Raw genomic sequence first — 26,049 nt, forward strand, 5'->3', positions numbered from 1 at the left:
ACTAGAGTCGCTGCACTGGGCTGTGATTTGGTGTCCAGGCACAAATAAAAACCTCTGAAGCTTGACAACATCCTTGCTGAGCCCACGTAACCCAATTAGTGAACCAGTCCTCAGTAGGAGAAAATGAAAACATTCCGGACTCAAATTCCCAAGATGGCTGTATTGGTATATTACATTTCTTGTTTCACCTGCTTCCTGAGATTTCCTAGGACTGGCTTTAATGGTTCACCAAGGAATGACTCAACAACTCAATATCATGGCAGTGGGCTGACAAATATACTGTACTACTGACTTTTCAGAATCCTGCAGACAAGCCTGAGTACTTTACATCATTGTTAATGGGCTGCTATCTTTCTAAAGGGCACCAAGATAATGAGCACAGATTGCATCAGCTCTGTGGGTGCTGAAAAATCTACACTACCCAGTGGAAAGAGTATGCTATGGGGATGAAGATGCTGAAGGGTGAGGCAAAAGAATCAGTGCTCTAGAAGGTCATATTGATTGATAAAGCACCCTGTGGATTGAGCTGTGGCTTGCTCAACCCCCATGGTGTGTTTGTTGTGGGATACCAGACAGCTGCCTGAAGGCCCTGAACAACACAGACAGGCAGAGAAAGACAGTGAAATCAATGGCTTTCTCACCAAGGGCTCTTATAAGTTCTTCCCAATCATCTGAAGTGGCTCCCTTGGCACATCTATTTGCACCTAGCTCCAGTGAAAAAAAGTGTGATTTGTTAAAGACATTTCAAGCTAGCACCCACTGCACTGAAGTAGCTATCTGCGACAAAGAAAAATGAATTCCTCTGAAAAAATAAACATTCTGGGTATGCGGTATGTGAGACATACCACAAACTCCACCCTGAGAAATGCTTGGGAGGATGGTTACATTACCCTATTGAGACCACAAACCCTGGAGTATTCTCATTCCCTTGCGGACCCTTGACAGAGCCAGATAGGTCTCCTCAATGTACTGACAGCCAAGTGTCCTCATCCATTCTCATCCAAGAGACCTGCAGGCGTCATCAGACCCGTCGAAAATTTCCCCAGATGAAACCCTAAAGAAGAAATCTCCTGCCCCAAGCCCAGAAAGTGATAGAGCTGGGAGTATCTCTGTGGAGCCTCTGTCAATATGTCATCATCATCATAGCTGCCAGTTGGCAGCACAGTAACCCGCTGCAGATGTGTCAGCAAAACAATCTCCATTTTATTACTGTTTTTTTCCAATGAATATCCATTGCGGGATACAGTCTTTTCTGTATTCACACTTTAAGCCATAACTCAAGCACACCATGATGTGTTTCCCAATTGTTGTGAGAGAGAGGTACTTGCAATGATGTACAGACACTCGAGGAAGTGCTTGTTTTCTTTAAGAGGGAGAACTCTTAGGAGGGTGGAGCTCTGCAAGCAGACCTAAGCATTTTCTGTCCAAACCTGGCTGTGCTGACAAAATAATTATAGCCAGTTTGGAGAGCAAAGCGACTGTTTCATAGGATTATACACCTTCGATATAAATGTAGTGTATGAATTATTTAGTTTTATCTTTGTGGAGCTTCAAGGGAAAAATGTGAGGCTTTGACTATACAATAAAGAAATACTTTAAAAGTCTCCCCTTTTCTACAGAAAATATGAGGTTCATGAAAACCTTTGAGGTTTCAAGTATACAGCCCATGTGCTTACATAGGGAAGCCAGTGTGTCTTTCAAATATGTGGTGGCTGTGCTTGCTGCTCAGTAACGGTTCTGTTAAGTGATGCTATCCAAGCCACTGTGGTTTGCAATAATAGCCCACGGCGGTAACATTAATACAGAAGTGAACAATATTTATGCACTTTAGGCATTAAAGTGCAGTGTAAACACGAAACACTTTGCTAATAGCTGAAAATCACAGTAATATCATGGCCATTTGGAAAACCAAACATTTCTGGGCCTCATATCATCAAACTGGAGACATCAATTGTCTACACTGCAGTTGGGGATTAGTCAGGAAGGAAGACAGAGAGCAAAACAGACAAATGAGGAAAGTGAAGAGGCAGAATCCGAATAAGTAGCAGGTAACTTCCATGCACAGTCCCTAGCAACGTTTAACTTCCCAGCATCTTGGACAAAGGTGCATCTCTTCATTCTGCATGACAAGAAGGAGAGTAAAACAAGTTTACACATGTTGCCTTTCCTAGAATTTAACTAATGGAGGACAAGATGAATCTGAAATTTCATTTCAAAAGCTGCAGCGGCAATAGCAGAGATGATGACCTTGACTGAATTACTCTACATGCAATTAGATTTGAAACATTTTAGATGTCTTTTGTTTACTTCCCACAAGATACAGATACAGAAAAGTTTACAGTGGCTTGGGTTAAAAGAGAAACCTCAACTGCACAAACACATGACATCATCTTTGACATTGCCTTTTTGTTTTCTACAGTCTTGTATTACTGGTTGAAACCCTTTAAATGTAACAAGGCACTACAGAGTCCACGCAGATAGAATTATATTCGTATTGCGCCTGTCAGAATGGATTGCGTCTTGGCGGTGGTGGAAACTCCTTGTTGGGTGTTCTGTGGCCTTTGACCATGAAATGTTTTTCATAGCTGACTCATCCGTCTTCATTTTCTCATGGTGGTTGTTGTGCAGTACAGCATTAATTCAAACAGATTGAGGTGTTTGGATAACAACGCTCCATTCAAGTCAAAACACAGCTCAGAGCTTGGAAATGGCATCCATCAGTCAAACTTTGTTTCAATAAGGGATCAGGTTAACCTGTGTTTATCACTTACTGTGATTGAAGCTTTAGTGATCACATTCTTTCGCATTATAAAATGTAATCATAGCTTTTCCTTCACATGCCTTTTCTTAGTATTCTTAGAGTATCTGTGTAGTAACTTCTACAACAACTGAATACTACAGAGGTTTCAAATCACTTTATCCCAGCACCAGTCGATGCCCTGCCTCTCAAGAATGCTGACACTTTATATAGTGGTATTGATGGCTTTATAGTTAACTGCATATTCTTTTATCGTGGATACTGGCAAATGGCTCATGCTTTTAAAGGGCTCTCATCTTAACAGTCGGATGCAGAGAAAGGGAAAGAGGCACAAAGAAGGTCAGAAATAAATGATGTGATATTTCTAAAACAATTTACTGTCTTTTCACTGGGGACACAGGGTTTGGACAGTGACACATTTATTATTTTTACCTTGGAAAATAAAGTCCTTCCTGCTACTTGTATTGTGAAATGGTTTTATCTAAATCCCATGGAATTTATATTGCTGACATAATTGGAAGAAATTTTTATGATGGATTCTTCACAACATCTGCAGTGAATACAGTCCCAGCTGAAGCCTACAACCAATAGACACTTTGACAGGTCTTCACATCTTTAATTTTGCTTTCAGTCTGGTGTTGAGCAGGTAAAAAAAAGTACATATTATAAAGATGTTTACTGATCAGTAAATCTTTTCTACATTTGATGTTTTGTGGGATCAAAGCCCTTTAGCCAAAAATATTAAAAATCCTGAAAGGCAACTCTGTCCTCCTCTGACTCTCCAATCAGGTCTAGGGTGTGACATCTATTCCCAGCTATGTTTTATTAATCCATCTGCATTCCCCAAAACTAGGCCAGTTACACAAAGCTCAGACTATTCTCTTGTCCTTTGTACGGATAGTATTACATGTTTATGATTTTGTCTGCTTTTCTACTTTCGTTAAATGGCCTTATTTGAGAACTGTCTATCCGGGGAACAAGAGGGAAGTGAAGTAAGGCCTTCAGATGGGCGCTGTGATGCTGAGTATCTGCCATATGGATGCACATTCTATCAATATGAGTTTTCAACACAGTATTGCACAAACACATTTACAGTTAGTTCCCAATACTTGTGTGAAAACAACAGTAAAAAGCTGCATTAATTCATAGGAATTTTTGCTGTCCTTGTGCAGCCATCCCCTTCATAAATGCCACAGGGCATGCACTACGTCTAGACATTCGACCACACAAGGCGACACTGGCTGCCCCCTAGTCTTAGACACTGCCATCTGTGTATGTGTGTCTGTGTGCTACTGAGTCTGTGTATATCAAGCTACTCGCACAAAAGGAAAAAGAGATTCATGTGGCACACATGTGCACCACGTGGCTCTGACAGAAAACGAGTGACTGTGAGACGCCCCTCTCCCCCATGGGTACAAGGAATCTGCGGCAGACGTGTCACCCACCCTGGCTACTGCTTTAATTAAAGCCCTAATGATAGGTTTTCAACTGAGAAGCAAGTTATCATCACACATAATCGCTCCGCGCTAGTTAGCCCTAGCAGAATTGCAACCATCTGCTCTGCTAAAAATATAGAACAGATGTAGTGCACATACAGTACTTATATTAAGAGACATCCAATATGTTAAATAACCAAAAATAGATAAATAAACAAAAGGTCCTCTTTTAGAAATAATTAATAAATTTAATTACAGCATTTCCCCATATACTGTGCATATACACTGATCAGAGATTTAAAACTCCTTAGAGGCAAAATATATAGAAAAACAGATTATACTATAGTAAAGGCACCTTTCATATGGTTGGGTAATTTCGCAGCAATTTATTAGGTTCTTGAAGTTGTGTATTTTAAGCAGGAAACAAACGCAGGATAATCAGTAAACAGAGTGATTTATGGTGCATGTGAACGGAAAAGCTTGCCCATGTGGTGCCACAGAAGAGTTACCGTAGCACAAACTGTTAAAAACTTTAATCTTGACAAAAAAAAGAGTACCGCATAATGCATCATAGCTTGTATTGAGCTGTGTAGCAGCTTACTGGTCAGGATGCCCATGCTGAGCCCTGTTTGCTGCTGAATGTGCCTACAATGGGCATGCCAGTGCCAGAACTGGAGAGGAAGCAATAGAAAAGGGCTTGTCTCACGAATCGCATTTTCTTCTCCATTATGTCGATAGCTGGGTGAGTGTGGGAACAAGCTGGCATCCAGCAGGGGTGGTGTAGAGCATCACCTTTCGTTTAGCTCATGTAGTGTGGGTAGGATGACTTAGCATTTCTTGGAATGTTCAATATAATTTTTTTAACAATCTCTCAATGTCTGAAACTGTCTACATGAAACCGTAGCGAAATGTTCTTTGCTGATGTTATCCCCGTCACGGTTCTTCATACTAACAAAGAACATCGAGAAGGCAGTGTTGCAGATATTAAGATATGGTACATTTTGAGTGCACATTAAGTTTTCCTTAATATGTACCAAATGCTATGAAAGCGTGTAATTTCGTTTAATTCCAAATCTTTTCCTTAAACCAAACAATTCTGGTGCCTAAATCAAACCCTGACTCCTAATTCACTTTTTCATTCAGCAACATGCTATTCTAGAGCTCTACCTGTGCATCAGAAATGAAGCTAAATGAGTATCCATAATGTTGCAACATGACAAGAAGGGGTACTGTTCATGTGTCATTATGTGACAAGTTGGAAGTGAAAATGCAGACTTGCACTAGTATCTTTGTTGTTTGATAAGACAAGACACTTCCCGAGGTCATGTGGAGTGCTTTTTTTCCAAAAAAGAAAAAACAGACCTGTAAAACTTGATAGTTAAACAGTTTCCTAAGTGAACGGTAAGAAAATTAAAGTGGCTTTAAATTACGGCCACATAACATGCTGTGTAAAAGGGAAATACAACTCCTAGTTTAATAACTGGGGACTGCAAACATAAATAAAAAAATCGCAAAGCCAGTTTTATTGTTCATTGTTTCCATGTTTGATTTATATTTATGTTTCATTGATCATATGTTTTGATTTCTTGGCATAAACACACCTACTAAGCTACAACAGACTGCTTTTGTGCATTATAATGTTTCAATTCTCATGTGGACAGCAATGTGATTTATTTATTATAATCAATCTGAGGTCAAATAAGGAGCAGTTATTTACTAGCGCTGAGAAACAGTCATAGTCTAGCTGACAGAAAAGCTGCACCCTAAGAGCTGATGTAATTCTCCTCCTTGTTGGGTGCCTCAAATGCTTTGCTGATAGAAAAAGCTTTGGCAGCAAAGTGCAAAGTGATGAAAGCAGCTTGCCTCCACTGATGTAAATCCTGCCCCTGTTTACTAAGGTTTCCTGATCAAAGGAAGGAGGGAGAGTTCGAGGGTCTCATGGAGAGACGTAAAATAAAGGGGAAGTAGCAGACTAGGAAAGCTGAGTCACTGTAGGTGTCTGTTTAAGGATCCGCAGGGTTAATAGAGTAAGCGCATGTGGGGGAGTTTATTGTGGGGGTCTAATGGCTCGCATTAAGCTGAAAAGCTTATAATGGTTTGGTTTTTCATGCCATTCTGAACTCATATTAAAGGTCATTTACCAAGGCCTTTTGAGTATACCACTATAAATAAGGACTTAGTTGGTCTAAACCTCCTACTTGGCACTTGCTAGTGAGAAAAAAATATTTTATGTTGCCTCTTATTCTTTTAATTCATCTTGTTTTGCAAATTTGATTGCTATTCTTGAAGTTCACCCTGTGGCACCCTGCTTTTCTGTTTTTGTATTAGTATTTTCTGTGTATCTGATGCCCCCCAGCTGAAAGTGAAAGTGAACAGAGGATGACTCAAAAAAAAAAAAAAAAAGGTTTACTGTCTGCAGTGTTTGACAACCTCTCCCTGTGGGGCTCTTTAATCATTCATGCTTCATTAACTGCCTATCTGTTATCATTTTGCATCTTTCTTTTGAAGGGGATGAGAGAGGTGGAGGGCTATGTGGCAATAATCAATTTTCTGTACCACAGCAGTGGCATTTTTATCAAGCAAAGCAGAATGAGGTTCAATAAGGCAAACTTCTGGATTTCAAAGCAGGTCAGTGGGTCCCAGTACTTTAAAGGATGCCTGTCATTCACAGACACACGATCTTTAATAATAATAATGCTTCTAGAAAGTTCACGCCATGCTTCACTTTAGAGATCTACTTTAGTTCTTTCCCATGATTCATGGATGTAGTGAAGGAGGACATGCAGAAAAATTTTGTGACAGAAGAAGATGCCAGAGATTGGGTGAGATGGAGGAAGATGTTGTGACAAACCCTATAAGGGAACTTGTCAAGCAGAGAGGGAAACTGTTTTTTCTTGGCTCTGCTGGCATGCACGTTGCAGATAATTCAGTGATATTTGATGGTGGACTAGCTATGCCTGCTCGATGGAACACAGTTCATTCTACACATGCAAGTAAAGTTGACAAAGATAGGGTCTTTGGGTCTTTTAACTTATTTATTTTATGCTATGATGCAAATCCATAAGCAGATAATTGGTAGTGATGTCAATAATTATATGGTCATTATTATTTTTTATTTCTATTAAGATTTTGAGGTTTGTTAGCAATAAGTTGCTCAGAAATAAGCAAGTTGAATAACATGTTTTTAGATTTTGATTACAGAATTCAAACTATAGAGTAAAAATCATTGTGATGTTTCGCTTGAACCAAGGAGGTTTTCATTAGTGACAATGCCCATATCGTGTCAGAACGTAGCAATCCTTGAGCTGTTTATGAAGCTTTTTAAACATGTATTGTGGAATTTTTAGATCTGATTAATTATTGTCATTGAAACCACCACTCTGATTTCACGCAGAGCTTCGTCCTTTGTAGGAGAAATGGCGTCACCTTTGCCATATCTGTTCATGGAGTTCGTCGTTTTGCTACATTCAGTTTAATTCTAACTGCTCACACTTCTACTTCAAGATCTCTTGAACTGATGTGAATTTGTAATATTGTCACTGCAGTAATTAGATAGCACATGCTAAGTTTTGACAAGTCATTGTGATGTAGACAGATATCCTGGATTTAATTATGACTAATCAAAGCTATCTGTTATAGAGTGTTACCGTTTAAGTGTACTCCTGCCTGGTCTAAATGTGATTACAGACATTATGATTTAGAGTTTAGATGAATTTAAATGACATAGCTGGAGCAAATGGGGAAAAGCTTTTAACAGAATGAGGTTCCCCCTCACAACAGATTCCTTAATAATAGGCTCTTTGTATTTCATGGCATTTTCTAATGATCTTTCTTTGGCCCAGCTGCTTCTGTTAATAACACCACTGTTCAAATGACTCGTTGCTTTAGATTCAATTGAAAGCTTCACAAGAAGACCACCATACACAACAAATCAGACAAGTCATAATGAAGTCCGAGATATCTGCAGATATTATTTTGAGTAGTAAAAATTAATAACGCTAGTTGGTATGATGTATATATTATGAATAGAAATTCAAAAAGTAAAAATTATGCAGGTTATATTTGTGGTCTTAATTCTTGAAAGTGACCTACTAAATATGCAGAACAGTTTGCCATGTAACTACTGTATCTCACTAATTAATTATAACATATAATTTATTACATAAGCACATTTTACTGATGTTACTTACAAAGAAATAATTTGGAAATGGCCCCACAGTCATAGTTGCAGTGAATGTAAACTAATTTCTGATTAGATGCTCAATTAGCAGCTGGAAAGCATCATACTGCAACAGAGTTTGTTTTCTCTGCAGTTGTTGCCTCTGTATCCTCACTAGGGCTGGGAATGGAGAGTGGGTTCTTGAACCCGTTCCCAGGAGTTGGAATTGTTAGTCTCCTTGCCTGTCGATTCAGCTTTTCAGTTCCATTTGCACTTGCGTTACAATCACGTGATTTTAGTTTTCAGGAGGAAAATAGTTGCACAGTCTACAGCGTGGATATGAAGATTACGTTTATTAATGTTGCATAAAGGACAAGAGCGCAATAGTAAACTACAAACTGCGTCCAGAACAGAAACAATGTTGACTCTTTGCAGGCATGCTAACCCATGCTAACGCTAAGTTAGCCAAGAACCCAGTGTGACGTTAAAGCCGAGTGAATGTCGACCACAGCCCAGCAGCCAGACCCTGAACAACAGGTAACAAACTGATGAGCAGTCAGGCTTGCCGCCTCCTTTTGTACCTGTTTATGTTTCTAAAATAGAATCAGTGTGGCAATTACTTTGAAGTCTCTGTTTGTTAGTTTTCATCTTTGCTTTGTGCTGTTCGGTTTATGTTCATACCTAAAACTAAGGGAAAGATCATATATATGTCCTCATTAGGATAGGAATATGTATTGATGTATGGGACTGTAGCCTATAGGTTTATACTGTTAAATGGTTATTGTGAGACAAAGCGTTCAGGTCAAGCGTACAGAAAAAAGTAATGTTACCAGTAGTTTAACAGATTAATTTCTGCTTGGAGTAATTAAGTAACTTACTGCATTGCTTTTAAGAAAAGTGTTCTGTGTAATATTTATAATACATTACTTTTTTTGAGTAACAACCCCAACACTGATGACAACAAGGAGGGGTAATACCTCCAACATGCACAAATGGTTGACCACACAGCATGCAGTTAATTTGCAGAATATAATGTTTTTGAAATGCTGCTTAGCAATGATGGTAACTCTCAAAGCGGATCCAATAAAAACCCAATGAGAATCGATTATGAATCAAATCAATAATTGATATAGATAATGCAATTGGAATTGCTAAATTCTTATCATTTACCATCCCTATTCCTCATCGTGCTTTATTGTCAACTAGGGCTGCCACAAACGATTATTTTGATAGTCGACTAGTCACCGATTATTTTTGCGATTAGTCGACTAATCAGATCATGCATCCATTGGACATAAAACGTACAGCTTATTGTACCAGCATGTATCTGCTCTTATATAACTATCATTAGCTAACAGCTTGAAGTGTTTAAGGTATGTGCTAACTAAAAAGAAAGACAAGATGATAATGAAATTTGCAGATTGTTTCAGTGGAGTTTAATAAACTCAGCCGTCTGCTCCTTGCTATCTAAAATATAACAGGACACCGGAGTATATTCTCGAGCATCTCACACTTCTGATAATCAGCTGTCTGCTCGACGTTTTTTCAGCGGTGTAAAAACTATAACTTTAATCTCAGCCAAACCGATTTACTCAGGAACAAATAAAATACTGAAAAAAGCCAAAAATAACATTTTCAAGTTATCTAAGTGACTTATATATCATGTTTAACCTGAGTATCGAAAGACGGCGGTGGGTTTGAAAACGATGTGCCGGGAGTCCGGTGTTCTCACTGGCTCTATTGAGCCTTGAACCCGGGCTAGCTATCGAGCTGGTGGGTAACAGACGTCTCTGAAAACATCGGAGCACTTTTGAAAATATGTGGTGTTTTGATAAACTGAGCAGATATTTGAAATTTACACAGCTGAAAATATGTTAAACGTTTATTTTGTGACCCAGAAAGAATAATAAGAGTAATATTAAAACTAACTAGCTGCCGCCATTGTTGGCGACTGAGCAGGGCTGCGCTATGAATTCTGGGATAGTTTGGGCCCCGAAGTATACACCCAACCCATCCTTCAAATCGGAGTCTTCGAATTTGGTTAGTCTTTGTCGTGTTGCTGTAACGTAATCGGCCTACAGATGCGGGCACAGGAGGATGTGATTCCTGAATTTGGACACAGCTACGACACTGCTTCTTCTTCGGGGTTTAATGGCAGTTGGCATCCTTGTACATGCAGTGCTGCCATCTTCTGTTTCAGTCCGTTATTACACTCTTAAATCCTGCTACTTATTCCTGCGTCTTTTGGGTTCTTTTAAAGCTTCAAATGACGCGTTGACTATTAGTCGTCGATAATTTTGATAGTCGACGTAATCGTGACTAGTTGACTAATTGTGGCAGCCCTATTGTCAACAATCTTGGATGTTTTCTGGGATAGAAAATAAATTTTTTTGACAGTAAGCCAAACAAATATCAATGCCTTATTAATAGTGTTTTCAAGAAGCCTTTGTTAGTTTTAAAAGTGAAGATGATCAAAAAATGAGGGCTTAGAGCTTATTTAGGCAAATATGTATCCATCGCAGAGCATAGCTTACTCTCAATCACAAAAAGCCCTAGACAACTAGGGGGTGTCAGACAGCGTTACCTTGTGACTGTGAATTAGATTAAAAGGCAAAGCACTAGTAGACAACAGAGAATGCTATATAGATTATATCTGGTTTTAATCTCAGCTCAATGAGCTTTAAAGGGAAAGCATCCATAATTGTTACTTTAAAAAAACAGTTTAAACAGTCAGTGAGTGAAATAGTAAATCCAGTAAATCCAACTTGACCTGCTCATTGCATTTATATTCCCTTAAACATCAATTCTGATGTCCTATTTGCTGACCTCCAGCATTAGCTGATTCCAACATCTGGAGGCCTGGAAGTCTTGTATGCACTAAGATTGTGTAGCTTCTCCAGCAGACAATCATGGAGGTCAGATATTAAGTTTGACACCACTCATGGTGTCAAAATAGTAGACATGAACACTAGTTGCTCTGATGTCTATGTACAATAAAAACCTAAGAAAATGAAGAGGTGCTGCCCTCTAATTCTATGTATTATATATTTACTCACTGATGAATTTTTTGATAATAATGTGCTTATTGGCTAACCTGATAACCTCAGCTCGTTTGTAAAATCTGTTTCTGTTTCTTCTTGGAGGCATATTTATGCCTTTCGTGCTCACTACTTTGATCTCCTCTGACCACTTACCACTGTGACGCTCTGATTCAGATGTGTGCTGCTTATGAGCCATGACATACATTAAACCATTGGTCTTCACAGCTGGCTCTTAACCAATGTATCATGACAGGCAATTGACTCTATGTGATCTCTCTTTTCCTCCTGCTGAACTCTGAAGATATGATCAGAGATGGGGTGCAGATGTGAGGCTGGGAAATGGTGGCAGTTCACTTGAATTGAATTGTGCCCCGGAGAGAAGGAAGTGTAGTTTTTCTATCAGATGGAAAGATCAGAGGAGACGGATAATTCAGTTATCACATCTGCGGTGATTAGGGGGACAGGACGCAGTTTACTGATAAGGATCTGCTGGCTTCTTGGAGACTGTTTTCTGTCATTAGGTAACTGCAAAGGCACTCAGAGCCATGTCCTCATTTTGGTGTCTCTCTCTTTTCATGTCACCTTGGTTAATCTTGTTTTATTTATTGTCATCTCGCTTATTAAGGGATCAGTGAGCCTGCAGGAGATTACATCCTCTTTTGCTCTTTCATCTGCTCTCATTTCATCTTGTTCTGACTCTTCTTGATTTGTCGCCTCTCATCTAGTCTAATTCTGACTTCATTCCTTTTTTTGACTCCTCAATTTTGTATATGTGATTACAAGTTGTCGGTGAGCTTTAAAAAAAAAAAAAAATTTAACAGGGCTGCAGCCTCCGTGTTTAATTTTGTCCCATCTCATTTTGCCTCATTTAGTTTTATTTTGCAAATAGTAAGACACTCTAGGCACGTTATCCAACCAAGCCAAGTAAATTTCCTTTCTCATTTTAATTATCCCCATTTAATTTCTACTCCTTTGTGCTTATTATATAAACCTGTGTTTTACATTTATTTTGTCTTATTGATTCATTTCAGGACTAATGACCTGAATTGAGATTTGATTATCTGAAATCTGAGAATCACGATTTTTATACTCACTTATTTTTCTGACAACTTTAAAAAAAAAAAAAATCTCTTTACACAAACACCTACACTTGCTACTCCTTTTTTTCCAGAATAGGCTTGTTGTGTTATATTTAAGACATCTGATATGACTTTTATCCTGTCACTGTGTACCTTGAAATATTTGAACCTAAATAGAAGGACAATAACATAAAAGACAATCCTATTGATGTATCCAACACCAGAGCTTATCACAAACAACAAGATGAAATAGGCAAAAATATATGATTCATGCATCACGTTACACTAAACACAAGAATTTCCAGAACGGCTTTTTTCCTACATATGTCCATAAGTTGTGGTCACAGTACTTGGGTATAGCTAGTGGTACAAAAAGGGAGCAAGCATAAAGGGAATAACGTACTTTAAGTGTCAGATAATTTCAAACGCAGCCTTTCAAACAACTCAAAAAAATATCAGCAAGCAGGGGTTTTTTGTGCACTTTGTCACAGAGTGAGTCTGCAAGCTAAAGGTACTGCTGCTGAATTTCCCAGGGAGAAATAAGCAAGAGATAACTTCACTCAGTGATACAGAAAAATGTAAGAAAGTCAGTACAGGAGAAGAAGAAGAGAGATTATTGTTAAAGTTTAGGACTGCTCGGTGACATTTAATACTGGAAGTTAGATAAAGCCTACATATAATCCCCTCAATTACTTTAGAGTTATTTTGAACAGGTACTGGAACTATACATGATGTGTTATTGAACTATGTTTTCTTTTGTGTCTTGCAAAACAAACTTAAGTATATTAACTCTGTGCTATTCAAGGACTGGATGAAACCAGGAAGTTCAATGTAGGTTATGCTGGTTAGTTTACAGTACTGTTGTAAAGTTTACAATAATGTGGTATGTTGGACTGGTGCCGATCAGATATGGTGTTTGTGAAGGGTAGCAGACATCAAATTAAATTTAAGGTAATGATTCTGATTAGATTCACTCACATTTATATTAGATTTATATGGTCTAGGGGAGAGAAAGCAGCCATGATAGCTCATGTAATGCTCTTGTAATATCTGTTAAACCAGCTGACTAAATCCACAGCTTACCTGATCATAGTAGAAATTAATGTGACCCAGAGGCTGCACCACTATAGCCAAATGTAGGGTTCCCACACCTGCTGAATCCAACTGTAAACCCTGACACCTAAACAGTTACAATGCAGGCAACAAGAAATAGAGCATTTTTTAAAATTTACTTTATTTTTCTTTGCTTTTGTTCTACATAACAGATGTTTAAGTTGAGTACATTCAACAGAATTAGAATTTAAGTTTTGTGTAGTGTAGTACTCTTTGACTTTTATTTATGTAAAGAAGTCAAATAAGTACTTGAGCTTTTCTAAAACAAGGATCTGTACTTCTACTTAATGTAAGTGAAAAATGACTGTGCTTTTGCCACCTCTGCTCTCACTGGCTTTTCTTGGCATTTCAAAGTAATCTGTCAGCAATGCTATATTAGTGTGAAGTGCTTCATTTAGTTTGGGAAGTGGCAGTGATTGGGATCTGCACGGATGAGTAAGTTTCAGTGAAAAAGAACAGCTCAGAGTACCATTTTAAAAAATGTTTATTTTGCAAATGTAAACTTAGTTTGAAATTCAAAATTGCGAGCTCGGAGGATGCTCATTTTTGTCTGTGTGAACTGAATTTTGTGTTATAGGTCTTCCAGAGTGTGAGAGTAGTGTTCCCAATGCAATGTTGTTGTAAAAGTCATTGTAACTTTTTTATCATAGCAATCAAAAACCTGGCCACTTTGCACATGGAAAAAGACACTAAAAGGAGTGTGTGTTTCTTTCATTTCCTTATATCTTAGTTCCTTTTTTTTTATCCATCTCTGGGTTTTGTACAGCTCATACTTGTCATTATCCTGACATTTTGACCATTTGATCTCATCATAGAGCAAGTAAAATAACATACCTTGGTGCTTTTGTGTATTATTGCACTGGCATGCATGGGACTTACATGGATTGTTATGGTAGTGCATTGTGTAGCAATCTGCTGAGAGCAGATTCAATTAAATTTGAATATGTAGCATTTCATCTCAAGCTCTGTTAAATCTAATAGCTGTATTATGTAAATGCTGATTAATTCCAAAGTCTGCAGAAAGTTGGGCCCATTTGTTGCTCAAAGACAGATGTTTATAGTTTTGCCTCTGTATACCACCACAATGGATTTTAAGACCTGACAATCAATGTGTAACTGAAGTGCAGGCTTTCACCTTTAATTTTTATATTTTCAGACTCAAACTAACATAATTGTATATATAAGGATTGTTTCTAATACCTGGATGAGAATCATTGCAATCAATGATTCCTAGTTAGGCAGCCATTGATATTTATCATCAAATGCACTGCCAGACCTTTACTGTAGCCACCTTCAGTGGCTGCTTATTTGTGGGTGTTTCTGCATTCAGTTTTTCATTATTGTTTTCTCTCTCTCTCTGTAAGGTTTATTTTGTTTTAGCCTAATCACTTGCACTGCCATCTCTTTGGGTGTCTTTTTAAAAATTACAGTGGAAAAAACTATAAAATACAAATTCAAGACATCAGATATCAACTCCAGAAGTTATATCTGTAATATAGTAGTAATATATTGAGGCAACAGGCCTTCACTCAATTATACAATTAATTTTGTGGGGGACAGCAATCTGCTGTGGTGATGTACAGAAGGAAAACTACAAAACTGCAAAAGTTTGTCCAACAAATTATCGATGTAACGTATTAGCATAGAATTTTTCAGCTGTGTCTTTATCGTGTATACATCATTTTTTTTATTATGTTTGCAAAGAAAAACAAACAAACAAATAAACAGCTTTTATTTGCATATGTATTCGACTACATTGTCCTAATTTACAGCAATAACACTTCCAGTTGGGCCACTATGAAATAAGTACTCTCCGAAATTTCCGTCTCTTCAGTAACTCATGAATAGAGTTTTTGTCTTCAGTGCAATACATACTGAACACATGATTAATCTTCACAACCCAGTTTAAATGCCGTGTTTGTTTGCCAGTTTTCACCCCTTGCAAATCCCCACCCTTGAGTGCTTTGAAGCGCGTACCAGATATTGATTTTTCTATGGCACAAGAAAATGAGCGGGAGTTTGTCATTATTTTAATTATAAACATCCAAAGTATCCTTTATGATGCCACACTAAGAGTCACTGAATGTTCTTCCGACCCTCACTGTAGCTAACTTTTATTATACCACCAGATGCATACAGCCCTGCATGGGGGCACATCTTCAGATCTGGCACCAAAAACAAAAGTTTCTGTGGATTCTGGCAGTTATTACTGGCATTAAATGTACAATATACCAACAGACACACAGTCGGATATGCAGAAGAGAGATGATGAAAAACAAAATGTATAGTTTGGGACTGGCTAAGCACTGCAGCTGATGGCAGATCCACAGTTGGTACACCCACCCACCACCAGGAGAGCAAAAAGTTGGCCGTTGTTGAATACAATGGATGATAGCAGCTGTAATGGGAATGAAAAAAAAAGAAGATTCATAATAAATTCATAGACACGTTTTCTATTTCATTCTATTGTATTTCAAGTTAACACTTAAACATCACTCAGAACAATAATACAAGGTATCTACTTTTTAAATTTAATTCACTACAAGCAAGAGAAGTTTGAATGAGTCACCAGCTGAAGACCAAAGAGAGCTGCAGCATGAGGATTTTGATGAGACGTGCATTTACAGAAAAACAAAATATATTCCATAGGTTTGGGCTTAACTGCCTTGAATAAAGGACAGACTGAAATAAAAGGTCTGATTTTTATGCAAATTCTATTCACAAACTGGAAACAATTACTATACCTCTAAACTATACACTGAGCTTCACTGATGAGTTATGTCATAAATTAGACCTGTAATAACACTTAGCACTACAGCAAAGGAAAAAGTGGATCTAGTCCAGGTTAGCAAAGACTACTATTTATAGGGATTTACATAACCCATACTCATGTACATAAGACATTACTTCAGAACTATTAAGCTTAAAGATGTTATGATGCCTAACTCGTCATGTATAAAATTCCCTGAAGTAAATCAGTTCTGCAGGACAGTCCAATTATAACGTCCCTTCATGTATTCAGTTGCTTTTTTACTCTTCAATATATAACAGTCAGAGCATATGCATGTTAACTGTCCCGTAAGCAGTAAGGAGTAAAAGAGATGGGTGTAAATTGCGCCTGTAGATGACTGTACAAATTGTTTGTCTGCATTACATAGCAATCCAAATTTGTGTCTGGTTTCCTACAGTATAAACTAATCTTTAACATACTAGAGTTGCCACAACCAATTTATACAAAAAAAAAAAACTATTCAAAAGCTTTGGCAGTGCAGATTTAGCTGGGTTTGATATGCAGATGAACAACTTCATCCGGGCTTCTTTACATTTTTTCGGAAAATGTGTTTTGCTAATTTAAATCAGCTGCATATGAGCATAATTTAAAAAAGATAAAGGTTGGCTTGCAACTCACACAGAGCTGCCAGCTTCCCCTTGACTGTTTGTGCCTCTGTTCTTACTTGCTCTCCTCTGCCCTGTCTGCTTGTATATTTGGGCACTTCAGTGTTTATTCGAGTGCTACCAGTTCCCAGCAACCGAAACATGAATTCATCCTCAGATTCACTACTCTCACTAAAAGTAATAGAAGGTAATAAACTGTCAACACTCAAATCGTGACTGTTGGTGAGTTGGTGAGGCAGGGGAGTGATGGGACAAACTACGAAGAAGAGAGCTGTTGGGGCTGTGGTGTAATTAGAGAGCTGTAGTGCCGCTCACCTGCATGTCGGCCTTGCAGATTTGGGCCGTGTTGGCTCGCTAAGTAAGTATTTGCACGCAAACTGGTGTTATACGATCCACCCCAGTGTCAAGCGCTGCCATAACTTTAAAAATTGAAGAGGAGGCGGTTCTCTCGCGGCTCTCAGCTAGCAGTTTGATTCAGATTTTATTATCTGTGCTTGGTTCTATAATAAGCAGGAACTGTCCTGTCCGATTAGGCATGCTCGGCGGCGCTCTTGGCCACCCCCTGACTTGCTCCACCTCCACCACCCACATCCAACTCCTTGCTTGGAAAAAGGAGGAGGATGCCCCCCAAAAATCTTCATTTTCTTGCTCCCTCACGCTCTTTTTGTCTGCTTGGGTAGGGAAGAGGAGGGGAGTTGCCCCTTCAAACTTAACCCGTTATTTGCTGTAATATTTCCCTATTTTTTCCTCACCCTTCCATTTTTATATGTCTCCATATTTGGCCTCTGCTGGGCTAATCAAGTCCAATCTTTACACCAGCAAGTTGGCCCCTTTCACGTTACCTTTATTACCAGCTTGTCATGAAAGTTGGGGATGGTCTCAAATAAAAAAATAAATACAAGTAACTGAAACATTTAATAAAGAAAAAAAAAGATTACATTACCTGAACTCTGAGCTTATAAAAATCCTGAATAAATTCAAACCTGCACATACAATTCTCTGTTTTTAAAAGATAAACATGTTGTACAATCATTCCACCACAGAAAAATAAGAGTTCAAAGAAATAATTAAAACTCCCAAAGGTCAACAGATATTGATAAACTGTTGACCACAACTGTAAATGGTCGTGTTTATTTTCCTGTCAGCGGTCACCCATTGATTACTAATACATTTCATGATACATACATGTTACTTCTTACACTTGTAAAAAAAGAAAAATGTACATTTACATGTTTTTTAACTATACAAGCCATTGAAAAAATATAAAAACGATACATCATGGGAAAAACCTTCATCTTCCAGCTGATCATTATCATCAGTTTTATTTATTATAGATTGAAAAAGTATTTCTTTTACAACTCCCACTGGAATATATATATATCATACAATCTGCTGCCCTCTGAGTTATGATCAAATCCCTAAGGTCTTTGCATTGGTGTCTGTGTGCTTGTGCACAATGTGTCACTTTGTGGATGAACATCTTTTGTTGAACCTTGTAAAATGTAAACAGCCATTCAATATTCATCAACTTATGTTGCATTCAAAAATGCCTTATAATCACAAATTTAATTCTGCAAATTTTCATTCAATTGAAAGATTTTTTCGGTGTGCGAAAGCTTATTTATAAGGTGTTATGCACAGATTTCAAATATGCTATTTCAGTATTCATTTTTATATTAATAAATCTGATTCCTGCTTTTCCCTGTAGAATAAAGTGTTGCTGCCTGGGCCTAGACTTGTGTTAGTCCTTGGCTAAAAGTGCTATATATATAAATGAATCTGATGAAATATCTGTGAGCCTCTTTCTTCAGCAGTCTGAGGCTATATTGCCTGAGGCAACCAGGCAAGCTGCTGCTGATGAGCAGGATCTACACCAGGATTCACATCTTTATATTTGTAAGCTACACCAGTTCCTGGTCAGCATTTTATGAGGCCAAAGGTAATGCTACAATAGACAAAATATGTCTCACAAAACTAAACGACAACAACGTGGCATTACCTGCCGCACATTTTGTTTATGTAATTTTTTTTCACAGAACCATAAAATTGACCCAGGACTCATTTCCAGTAAATAGGACAAGTGTTGCATATGCTGTCTGCACATTTTGGGAGGGTGGGTTATGCAAGCCTCCTTTCACTGCTAATTCCATCAAAGCTTTGGGAACAGTTCTAATTGGGCGTCTCTATTTTTGGTTTTCTTCCAGCCCTGTTTTGCTGCCTTTGAGAAAAGGCAGCGCAGCGAATGTAAAGCTGTGTGATAACAGGGCCATTCGCCACAGTACTGAGTTTGACCCTACAACCAGCCTCCATGACGGATGTGAGATGATTCCTAGCCCTCGAGCTCAGCACGACACACTCAGCACAACTCAAATACACTCCCAATCTCTCATTTTCCTGTGTTCACTGTCTAATTCTCTCTCTCTCTCTTTCCCTCTCCCTCTCTCTGTCACTCTCTGTTACTTTACCAATTGACTCAGGGCTTTATGCTGTCTATTTAAAGCTGCTGCCATAACCACCTACTGCTGCTTTAAGAAGTGGTGACTCACCTAAACAGATCAACCCAGTTGTGTGTGTGTGTGTGTACGTGTGTATATATGTGTGATGCGTGTGTGTATATGTGGGAGGGGATGTTTTATCATCTTAGCTTTACTTTTCTTGGGCCTTTTCTGTTTGGTGACAAGTACAGCTGTTGTATAATGATAGCGCTTGTCGGCAAAGCGGTATCTGCAGGATCCCCAGATTAATGCAGATGCCCACACGCGCGCACGCACAAGTGCACACACACACTTAAATGCAATTTGTGCACTTAGTGCTACTGAGTTATGTGTTATTCCTGGTGCATTCAGGGGACATCCAGTTTATGGGAAAAGCAAATGAGCAAATTTGCATTTTTTCTACTTTGCTTAGTAATGGAGCATGTGTAAGAGACTATTTAAGTGCAAAATGAAGTGTGAGTGAAAATTGCATGTCTGCAAAGAGTAGGTATTGCTGCCAATTAGAAAGAGATAGGGCAATACATTTTGTATCTGTGGCAAGAGCTTACAGGCAGCCAGCCTGAGCAGTTTTTACTGCCATGGTTTTGAGTCTCCTCCTCACTTCTCTGCATTATTAAATAATTCCTGAATAATTCACAGCCCTACGTATCAAACAAATATTTTTGCAACTTGCACCTTCAGAAAGGTGAGTAGAGAACTTCTGCACAATGTTAAGTACCATAGGAGTGAAATCGTTATTGTTATTGTTTATAACCTTACCCCTGTGTCCAGCTCCAAGCAACACTTTACTGTAAATACCGTTTTTACTGTTAAATTTCCTAAATATCCTAATAAATGGTTTGCATACACATTACAATCATTTATGTTAATAATGTCTATTTAATTCAGTTATATCCCTACAATACATATAGGTTTTTTCTTCTTCTCTTGTTTCAGGTGCTCTTTATTTGTTAGGTTGTGATGGAGGATGAGACAAATACAGTTAGATTTGGGTTGACTTACTGTGTTGATGAATGTTATTTGAGATGAATCTCTTTACCACAAGTAATAATGGTAAAGTGAGTTGCTACAGTATGTTGCCATGCAAATGTATGGTGAAGATTTTCCGACCCTGCCTGAACGATGATAGGTGACATCTAAATCCCAGCGATGACGCCACAATGTCATGGCAGGCAAGGACCGACTTGTGTGCTGACTTGTTAGTCATGCTTTGATGCACAGTTTAAAGAGGACTCCAGGAAGCCTGTCCAATGCGCATGTGCACGTTACGCATACACGGACAAACCCACATTTTCTGCACGTTTGCACAAAATAACACACAGACTCTGAGAGCATAAAGGGAAAGTGGCTGCATCATTTGCTAGTCTGACATGAAGCATTGATTATGTGCTTTCATGAGGTGATTTCAGAACAGTTTTTTGTGTACTGATTCATAAACATAGTCATTTTACAATTTTTAAAAGAAATGCCCCAAAAAACAATTTCTCCCAAAAGAAAAGAAAAATTATGGGCTCTTAATAAAAGCTAATAAAAGCGAATATAATAATAGTTATACATTTATTATACTGCAGTCCCCTTATTCATTTCTGTACAAATGAAATGGGTAAATGTAAGTCCCTGTGTAAGCTACAACATAGTGTGTGATGTAGTTAAGGGCTTCCCCTAAAATGCTTTTCAAAATTGTTCGTTTTTTAAAGATCACATTTCAGTTTTATGTACATTTAAGAATTCTTCATCTAAGGTAAAATTACTAAAATAAATTGTCCAGCGCATGTAGTAAAAAAGGTTTACAGCAATCATAATTTCTTGGATAATTAGTTGTTAAAGGAAAGACAGGAACATTGATCAGTAACAGCAAAGGACCTTTTTACCATCAGAAAACGATATTTTAGTTAGAAATATATTTTATAACAAAATGACTTTTAATTTGATTTCAACAAGCCAGTCTCTTCTCTTCTAATATGAAACTCTGCAATGTAGAAGTCGACCATCACTGCGAGAAACAGTTAAAAAGTCAAACAACTACTAACAACTACTCTAAAATACAGAAATAGATGTTATTTTCTTATAATGTCTTAAAAAGAAAATTAACATTAACAACAATTTTCTTATCGGTAGATTTTTAGTAATCCTTCTCTTCAGGTCTAACAGTGTTTTTTTTATATTTCTTTTTTTTAAGATTAAAAAAACAGAATTTAAAAAAATAAAATACTTAAATACTTACCTAAAAAAACTGGTAAGGCAGCAAATTACCAGCAAAATACTCAAAAGCACTTTTCTTTGACACACCACAATATAATGTTATATACTATTGTTAAAAACTCCAATATTAAAAGACTAAAATAGGAACCTTTTTATTTTTTGCTTAAAAAACATCCGAGCCCCACATATATATTTATAACGTTTGCTTTGATTTTTCTAATCGGTTTATATATATTTTTAATGTACTTTTCTTTTAGTTCAAAGCTTTAAAAAATATTCCGTTTAGATTCATTTCTGTATGTAAAGTTATATTTATTAATACTATAAACAACATATTTTTATAAGTTTGCAGATAAATAGCCAAAAGTGAAACTACATTCAAAATTTCAACTTTTTCTCGCAGGCCAGTGTGTATGTGAACTGTACTGGCTGAATGCCAACAATATGCAAGAGGAGCTCTACACGGTCCATTTATTAGAAAGGTGCTGGCTCATTATTTAGCAAGACGGAGTGAAGGAACTCTAGCAAGCACTCCGCAGCTGTCGGTGCTCTGTCTTCACATGCAATAAAGTTTGTTGCCTCATGTGGGGGATCTCTCCCTCTTTTTGAAGCAGACTTTTTTGGTCCATAATTTATACATTTACCTTACTTGCTTCTGCGTGCGTTGGCCTCCTGCATTTTTTAAAGGCCGGGTATTGAGGGATTTTCTGTCATGCTCTCTTGCTTTGTTCTGATCACGCAAGCTGCAGTCATCCCACATACAGGAACACTGGCAAACACGGGCCTTGCTCGTGCCAGGAAGCTGAAAAGGAAACACACAGGCGCATACATGCATACATACAGTAGCAGTCTTATGCTAACAAATAGTCAACATACGTACAGAGAGGAAGGCCCACTCTCTCCTCTGACTCTGGGACAGACTGTCTCGTTCCATTGCGTGAGGGTTTTTCACACAAACTAAGTCATCCATGTGTGTCTCAGCAAGTGAAGGGGTGTTGAATCTTCCTCTCACACCCATGCATGCGAAAGCAGTCTACCTCCCCTGCTCCCTGTGGAGAACACATGGCAGACAAAAATAGAGAAAGAGGGAGAGCCCGAGATGAACAGATTAAGAAAACACAGAGATAGTTCCTGGATAAAGTTCTTCTTCTGAATAACTCTCTTGCTTTGTACAACAGTACTTCACACAAGGTACATCACTTAAAAACACACACTAACACACAAACACAAAAAAACTTGCACTGTACATAACATATACATTTATCACACCTCATACATTTTAAGTGTTTTATTGTAAATACATTGTGGATTGACAGGACATATTTTCCAGTCTTATGGGATGGATGTTTAGGTTAACTTTCACATTTTTTCTGTCAGTAAGAATTGAATTAAATCCTGTTATTCTAGCTTACACCAATAAATACATAAATATGTATTTTCTTTTACTAAAAGCTTTACTCAAAGATATTTTCAACAGATCAACTCACATTTATGTGATTCAATCAACTGATATTTACCTGACTAATATTAAACATAATTATAGGCAGTGTTCAACTGCAACAGGTTTGGTACAGACTTAGAAAAAACAAGCAAACAATTAAATTAACTATACGAGTTAAATTTTCTCTCCACCAAAAAATATCGTATACATTTCTAAAACTGTTCAGTTGCTCTTCTGCAATTTGGATTCAAAAGTGAAGCTTAACCCGTACAGTCAAAATAAATTTTATAACAATAAAGTTATATCTTAATAGTAATAAACTGCAAACTTTTTAATGTTATGTGTTGGTCACAATGTACACTGATAACAGTTATACCACTTAATATAATAATAATTAATAATAATTAATCTAAACTACATCCCCCAGAAGAAAAAGTAAAATATTTACAGGTAAAAGATTATTAAAGTATAAAACCTAAATCGATATCTTCTGTTCTTTTAAATTCTTTATGCACAAACAATTTTGGTTGTAAAGAGGTTGCCCTCCTTCAAAATTAAACTTAAGGGTCCTCATTCTTGTTTGATGTAACATTTCTTTTAATTGCTTCTCTCTTTTTTCACCTCCATGCCACAATTTAAACGTGTCAAATCAAAAGAAAAAAAATATTCAAATGAAAGTTCTAATTTAAGTTAAAACAACTACTCTGTGCAAATAAATACGACCACTTATGTGAAAATGCAGGCTGAAAATTATTCCGTTCAATTCAATTTAATTAATTTCAATTTTTTTTAGTGTCAAATCAGAACATCGGTCGTTTTACGGGATTTATCTTGTAAGGTAAAACCCTACAACAAGTAACAATAAGTAATGATAAATATTATTGAGGGTTTTTATGGATTATTATTTTCTGATTCTTATTTACAAAAGGTAAATAAATGTAAGCTGTTTCTCACCTTTGATCCCAAACGTACTAAATACATATTTTAATAATAATAAAAAATGATTCTAACTTAGGTTACAGTATATTAATGCTTTCATTTAGTTAGACATAGTTAGACATAAAAAGTTAAAATAATACTACCCTATTTTTAAAATAATTTCTAATCATATTTCTTCTCCTACTACAATTAAAATGTGATACATTCATTAGGCTCAGTTAACGAGCTCATATTAAAATAGAACAACTGGCAGGTGTTGGACTCATTATTTTGACTCATTATTTTGACATTTTGATTGAAGGTATTCAACAGAAGTATAAAACTTTTCTTACTGTCCAGAGAAAGTCCCTGACGGACAGAGACACCCACTCCTCATCTCTTGGTCTTTCTCTCTCTCCCTCCTTCATGTGCTGTCATCTAGATTCCCTCCCTTACATGTAAATTTAGGTCAGACCACAGTCTCCTCTCCAGGCTTCAGAGGAAAATGTGGAAATGGATCGTTTCACACCAGTTAATCTGATTGGAAGAGAGAGAGGGAGACGCGAAAACAACAGGGTCTAATGTGAAGAACAAAGGAGGGAAGAGGAGAACTAAGTAGTGGGTGTTAGCACAAAAAAGATAAGGGAAGATGCGAGTAAATGGAAATAGAGGGGGGAAAAAACTGGGGATATGCACAAATGAATAAAGTACATATGAGATGATGAGAAGAATGATGGGAGTAGGCACGAGACGAGATAGGGACAGAAAGATGGGTAGCAAACAACAGAAGGAAAGAGGAGGAGCACAGAGAGGAGAAGAAGAAGGGAGGGGAGGGTAAAGAAGAAGAGCAGGGATGGGAAAGAGAAGAAGACAGGAGTATGCCACTCACGTCTGATCTTAGTGCTTTTTGCCAGCATCTCAGCTCTGAGTGCTGGCAGCTCGCATGCTAACAGACAGGCCATATGGCTTCATTATGAGACACCCCAACCCCCAAAAAACACGCACAAACAAGGACATACCACTCTCAGCAAACTCATAACCATACACACACTCAATAACCAGGCACACGTACACAAACACTACATACCCGCAGGTGCAAACACTTGCAGGGTGAAGAGGAGGTGTGTGACGAATTGAATGAAAGGAGCGAACAGGAGGATGTAATGGAACGTTGAGTTTTTCTACCTTCGGGAGCTCCCCGGGAGAGCAGAGCCGGCCCAATTACTGAGACTAACTTGGACACACACTCGCACATATTCAAGTTACACACTCGGTCAAACACACCCGATTTCAATCTGAGGGAACTGGGAGAAAATAGTCATTATTATCAGATACAGGGAGAGCAAATATTTGGAATAAAGAAGTGCAAATCACAGTCTTTATACAGATGTAGCAACTCGTCTATCTGCGCACGCACACACACACTCATACACAGACTTCAAGGGGATGCCAAAGAAAGAGCCGTACAGCTGTAAAGACGTTTGGAAACAAGGGGTTGCCTAGATAGGTTGCACTTATGGTTGTGTAAACCAGCTGACAGACATTAGCTTTATTAGTATCATGAACTAGGGACTGGTTGTTCCTGGTCAAGTGTTCCAAGAGGTCAGGCTTTGTGCTTGGTGTAGTCCCTCACTAGGGGTCCATGTACGTGTTGTGGGAGTTTCTACTCTATCACAAGGATATCTTATCATCCTCTCTAGGAAAGAAAACATGTATTCTTTGAAATGTTGCTAAGCAGGTTCTGGAGGTTGCTGCTAGTGACCAGTTGAAATTGGTCGCAAACAAAGTGCTGTGCCAAAAACCTCCTTGTGAGTCCTTTTGTTGTTAATTCTGGGTGCCATAATTGTCCATCGTTTGGATGGAAGTGGATGGAAGTAATTGCCCATTGGATTTGTCTGCAAATACTTGCTAACTACTAGCCAAACAATGCACTTTGGAATTGGAGACTTTCAAATTAAAAGTTGTGCCTCACAGAACAAATTTAGAGAATGGAAAAGGTTTAGTTTTGTTA

General features: G+C 37.8%; 1 long non-coding RNA gene across 2 annotated transcripts; it reads right to left on the minus strand.

The window, feature by feature from the left end:
• Positions 1 to 15,301: 15,301 nt before the first annotated feature.
• Positions 15,302 to 25,125, minus strand: LOC113007942 (uncharacterized). 2 transcript variants are annotated; one of them, XR_013902273.1, is made up of 4 exons: positions 24,392 to 25,116; positions 22,560 to 22,728; positions 22,324 to 22,481; positions 15,302 to 15,984 (listed from the first exon to the last, which is right to left on the minus strand). It is a non-coding gene; the product is annotated as an uncharacterized LOC113007942 (long non-coding RNA). The 2 variants fall into 2 exon arrangements; XR_013902272.1 differs by having other exon boundaries at positions 22,324 to 22,728; positions 24,392 to 25,125.
• Between the last annotated feature and the right edge of the window lie 924 nt (positions 25,126 to 26,049).

This window comes from Astatotilapia calliptera, chromosome 16 (assembly GCF_964374335.1).
Source record: "Astatotilapia calliptera chromosome 16, fAstCal68.1, whole genome shotgun sequence".
Lineage (NCBI taxonomy): Eukaryota > Metazoa > Chordata > Actinopteri > Cichliformes > Cichlidae > Astatotilapia > Astatotilapia calliptera.